At 54.5% G+C, this 5489-nt stretch overlaps 1 long non-coding RNA gene across 1 annotated transcript; it reads right to left on the reverse strand.

Moving 5' to 3' along the window:
• Positions 1 to 217: 217 nt before the first annotated feature.
• On the reverse strand, positions 218 to 737 carry LOC119300567. Its single transcript, XR_005146459.1, has 2 exons — positions 688 to 737; positions 218 to 461 (listed from the first exon to the last, which is right to left on the reverse strand). It is a non-coding gene; the product is annotated as an uncharacterized LOC119300567 (long non-coding RNA).
• Between the last annotated feature and the right edge of the window lie 4752 nt (positions 738 to 5489).

Genomic DNA, 5489 nt, shown 5'->3' on the forward strand with positions numbered 1-5489 from the left:
GATAACAGATGAACATGTCAACCTACTTGCCTAGAACCAATACAGAATTGACATATACCATCGACTCTATTTTGTACTGATGATCCAGACACTAAAACCTGAAAAGTAGTACATTTAACTAAAGTTTAGGGTTGCATGAGCAATAATAAGAACAAGCCTGACACCTTGAGGATTCCCATGTGTCTACAGTAATACATATAAATGAAGCACTCTAGTGTGAAAACTAAAAAAGATAAATTGAATCTCAAATTCTTTGTGTCTTGACATCAGGAAAGGAAACTAAGCAATGATGAGGTCGGATATAAGAATTCAATATAGAAAGCATCATTGTTGTAAGTCTGTTTATTGTAACAATTAGGCTAATGCGCAGGATCAATCAGCTAAAACTCGCAGTCGAGGGCCTACTTGACCAGCTTTCCAGCAAGCGTCGCGTCCTGGATGCGCGGCTTGGCGAGGTAGTACTGTCACAAGTTGAGCGGTTAATTAGAATTTTATGAAACAATAAGAGATAGAACAGTCTCTGTATAATTATTCAAGGAAAGTTTGTTGAGCAGTTAATACAGACGACACATCAAACTACAATGCATCCACAGTATATGACAACCAAAGACATTCGCATAATCTAGAAGACAGCTATGATATCATATTGATGAAGAAGGGAAGAAAGCATAGGAAATCTGAACTCACATCATTATACTGTTTACGCTTCGCTTCCTTCTTTCTACCACGTCCTTTTTCAGCTCTTCTACAGGTTCAGCTTCTTCCACTTCAACGACTTTCTCTGACAGATAACACCACCAATGTCAGCAACCAAGATGAAAATAAGCAAAACATTGTTCAACACACAGTGAGAGACATAGCCAAGGTACATTTGTGACCTGATCAATCTTTTCAAGTAGTGTGTCTTTGTGAGCAGATCGTCCAACTTGCCTTCAGATCAAAAGCCTCCTACCTTGCAGCTTCTCTTCCCGACCTCCTCTTCTGCCTCTACCTTGCGGTGGGTCTGACACCAACATAGAGATGGGGAGTGGCACGAGGCGGAGCTGCAGGGCTACCTTCCTGGGTCGGACACTTGGTGTGGGTGCCCGCCTCAGCCTACCTGCTTTTCCCCTACCATTGATGATATTTCTCCCGACGACCGCGGCGAAACCATCGATCTGCCAAGACAAACATAAACTGATAATCTGAACTTTGTACCAATTACTCACTGATAAACACAACGTACCAGATGGCAATGCCATCCAGAAAAATCATTCGCCTTCATGCATGTGCAATGCAATTCATAACTGCGTTTTATCCCCCGTCATATGCTCCAAGGCATAATATTACGTTTAGACTAAAAAGACATGCAACTTTGTTTTCATCAAGGAACTGAATGATGTCAATTGCAGACCGCACGTTTCTTCGGTTCAAGAACAACTAACACCAAGGGAGTTCAGCAAAGATTCTACATGACATTATCAAAAGATCAGTGCTAGCTTTTTCAAGCGGAACAAATACGGATATTGTAGGAAAAAGGTTCAGTAACAAAAAGAGGTTGTATTTTTACCTTGGAAAATTGGGGTCCTATATGAGCATCAATTGTGTTGAACGGATCATGGAACAAAATAGTTGTCAGCATACATCACAATGCTCGAGCTATCTGAATCCTTTGTTTCTGCCTGCCACTAAGGGCATCTCCAGCCGTTCGGCCCCCTAGGGCGCCTAAATAGAGCGGCCTGGGAGCGTGCTGGCGCTAGTTCGGCCCCTGGGGGCGACCTAGCTCCCAGTCACGCCCCCACGTGCCGGCCCCAGGATGCGGGAAATTCAAACTTGGTCGTTCCCTCTCTCAAAAGACGCCGCAAATCCGGCGATCGGACATAGTCTGGCGTTACAAAAAACAGAGCACCGCCGTGCACGGCGATTCACTCGGCGGGGTCGGCTCCAGGCGTTGGCAGAGTCGGCGTGCGCAGGCTCGTCGGTGTCGGAGCTGCTTTGGTGCAGGGCTGCGTCGGCGCGGCTTCGGCACTGCTGGGCGGTGATGTAGAGGCGTCGTTCGGGCTTGGCATCCGTGTGGTCGTGGGCGTCGTCAGCGTCGTCGATGTTGCCGTCGGCAGCTCGTTCAGGATGAGGCCACGCTGCACCAGGTACCACGCCTTGAGCTTCTCGTCGTTGCTCTGGAGCATGTCCGCCCCGCCCATCAGAAAAGCCATGTCGGTGTTTCTCTTCTTCGCGGCGACGTTTGTCTGGAGCAGGTCGAGCTTGATGGCGTTGTTCTTCATTAGAGACGACCACCGCGCCTCGGTCTTCTCTTCGCGTAGGACGGCCCGGGCCTGGGCGTCGGCGAGGCAATGCTCGATGGACTCCTGCACTCGCGCGGTTTCCGCGTCGGCGCTTTTCCCCTTCTTTGCCAATTTGTGGCCGTCCGGCCGTCCCTCTGACGCGCCCGGAGTCGCCGCGTCCGGCTTGTATGTCTCTTTGGCCTTGTCGAGGGCACGTCGGACTTCCGCCCACTTCTCGCACTTGTCAATGCGCTTGTAGACGTGGAGGTGCTTGAAGTCGGCGTCTTGGTTGTCGCCCCGATACATGGCGAACATATGCAGCAGCTGCACGGAGGGACAAACAGTTGGCGGGTGACGGGCGTAGGGGACGAAGATATGCGGGCGAACGGCGTGCGTACCTGATCCTCAACGCTGGCGCCGCTCTCCGGGCGAGCCGCGACCTCCTCGACGATTCCATGTCATTTGTTGCACGCCAACTGGATACGCCCCCAATGGTTCGCCATCGCCTTGGAGCCGTGCTGCATGTAGACGCCTTTGAAGTAGCGGTCGACGAGCTTCCGCTCGTCGAAATCGGCCTTGATGCGGTCCCAGTACGTCTCCAAGCTCTGGTTCGCGCCGGTGGTCGGGTCGAGGCAGACGACTTTCCATGCTTCGGCGAGGCATTCCTCCTCCTTGGACGCCCACTTGATGCGCGGTTCGCCTGACCTAGCCGCCCGCTTCTTCTTCTTCTGGCGCCCCTTCGTCGGAACAGGAGCCGGCTCCTCCTCCTCCTCCTCCTCCTCGTCCTCCTCCTCCTCAGGTTCCCGCGTGTCGTCGCCGTAGACGTAGCCGAGCTCGGCCTCCATGTCGCCGCTGAGGTCCACTACCTCGTCCTGGGTGGCGAACCCGGGAGACGCGGCGGCCGCGGTCGATCCTGTCGCGATGATGTCGTCCATGTCGGCTCCTGTGTCGTCGGCGTCGCCGAGGTGCGAGAAGGGTAGCGGTCCGCGGTAGAGATGGGGCGTCGGTGTGGACGTGTAGGCGGCGGGCGGCGAGTAGTTGTATGGAGGGTACTGCACGCCGACGAAGGCGGGCGAGGGCGTGTGCGTAGCGGGGTGACCACGAGGGAAGGTCGCGTTTGGGTTGAACCCACCGTGCGCGTCGCCGTCGGTGTAGCCGGGCGACGATGAACCCCATGGAGATCCGGCGCCTTGCTGTCCCCAGGGTGCGTACCGGGCGTGGCTGACGACGGGTGGATTCATCCCCACCTGGTCGACCGATGAGGAAGACACCGCCGCGCGCGCCGCGTTGTCGCGGGCCTTCTTGGCTATGGCCCTGTTCCGCCTGTCGGCGGTGACTGCTTCGCGCCGCTGAACTTCCACCCTCCACTCGATGTTCGACAGGCCCGGTGGCTTCGATGGAGGCGCCCTCGGCTTCCTCTGCTTCGGCTGGGCCACGGCGCCAGTCGCGGTTGCCGCCGCGCGCGGCATGGCGTACTTCTTCGGCGGCATGGCGTGCTTCTTCGCGGCGAGCGGGAGGGGGTTTGGCGGGAGAAAGGGAGAGAATGGCGGGAGGAAGGCGAGCGAGCGGGAGAGATGCGAGGGAAAAGCGTCAAGAAACAGCGGGAAAAGGCCCTCGGGTCGCTTCCAGGGCGGGCCCACGCACCTTTTTCGCTTGTGCCGGCTCCCCAAGCGCCCCCCAGGGCGCCGAGTTCGGCCTGGGTCCGCCGGCACCAGTTTTGGCCCGAGCCGGCGAAAAACGGACTTCTGGGGGCGCGACTGGGGCCTTTTTTTGCCGCCGGCGCGGCAAAATCGCCTGGGGAGGGCCTGTTGGGGGCGCGGCTGGAGATGCCCTAAGAGTGCAGCCTCACTCTCCAATGATTTTGATCTCCAAGTATTTCTTTAGCGAATACCACTCAAGGATCCTGCCATACTTCTCACTCTCCATCTCCTTGCAGAGCAGTATGTTGTCCTGAATTTTGCCGCTCTGTATCCATGCCGTGTGGCTGACATATGTCATTGCTCCGCAAGTCTTGGCCTCTCCTAATAGCTTTGGCACCATACCAAGAATTCAAGTGAGCTAACTTGATTTTCCAGAGCCGACCGTCCCACAGAGTGCAACATGCATGCCTTGCTGAGCTTGAAAATTCAGATCCTTCGGCATTGGTATCTCAGGTGAGCCATCCCAGGAGAAGCACCCATTGATGACCTCAATTGCAACATTGGAGCTACCACTTGGTAGCCTATGTATATCATCCATCAACAACTCTTCAAGGCATAGGAAACATCTGGATTATCCTCAGATGATAAAGCCAACATAAAGCAGATTGCCATTCTACAATAATTAAAATCAAGACTCTATCCCAGCAAATTACCATGTTGCAAAGAAGAAGAAAATCTGCTGAAATTAAAGCGCCCCTGATCTAGATGGATGAGATGTTGGTGGAGGTACTGGTAGGCCAGCGACGAGTGAGCAGCCAGAGGTGCGTCCTCCATGGCCGTTGTCCATGGCTTGCAGGTGGATTAGAGCGGGGCTGTAGCTGATGGCGCTGGCTACGTACAGCCACGGTGCTGCAGTGAGGGAGACGCGGGGGGAGGCGCAGGCGATGGCGGCCAGGAGCTGCGAAGCCGGTCGTGGCCGTGACCGGAGCTAGGTTTTAGGTTTAAGGAGAGGCCATGGATCGAGGCGAGCTCGAGGGTGCCAAGAGAGAAGGAGTAGAACGGAGATGAAAGAGGGGCAGGCGGGCTGGGGGAGATCACCGGCGTGCCCCTCGTCGGCGGCGGGCGGTCTCCGGCAGGAGGCGTTGAATCGGGCCGTCAGGCTCCGGCCGGCGCAGAGGGGATTTTTTTAGTCGGGGCAGAGGGGAAACTGGGTAAGGATCGCGGGTGGAAAACTAACAAATGCAGGGGGTTTTCTGAAAAAATGAAATGTTATCTGTCAGATTCACTTAAACAGGGACTGCGGCTTCAATTACCAAAAACTACAAGCACTTTTCTGCAAAAAGTACGACAACGTACGAACAGAAGCAGTAACCGCTTTATTAGTAGGTAAAGAGGTAAAGATATGGGCATCTTCACCATCGACCATCAAACCACCCTTATACTTCTGGACCGAACAATCCAGATCCGGGAAACCCTTCAACGTGGTGATGTATCGGTCTTCTTAGTGGTGTGGACACATTTTTTTTTGCAAACCAGAGATGAGGGGCTTCATGGGCGTCTGGACCGTTGCCACGCCCGCTCCTCACTA

The sequence above is a fragment of the Triticum dicoccoides genome, chromosome 5A (genome assembly GCF_002162155.2).
Source record: "Triticum dicoccoides isolate Atlit2015 ecotype Zavitan chromosome 5A, WEW_v2.0, whole genome shotgun sequence".
NCBI lineage: Eukaryota > Viridiplantae > Streptophyta > Magnoliopsida > Poales > Poaceae > Triticum > Triticum dicoccoides.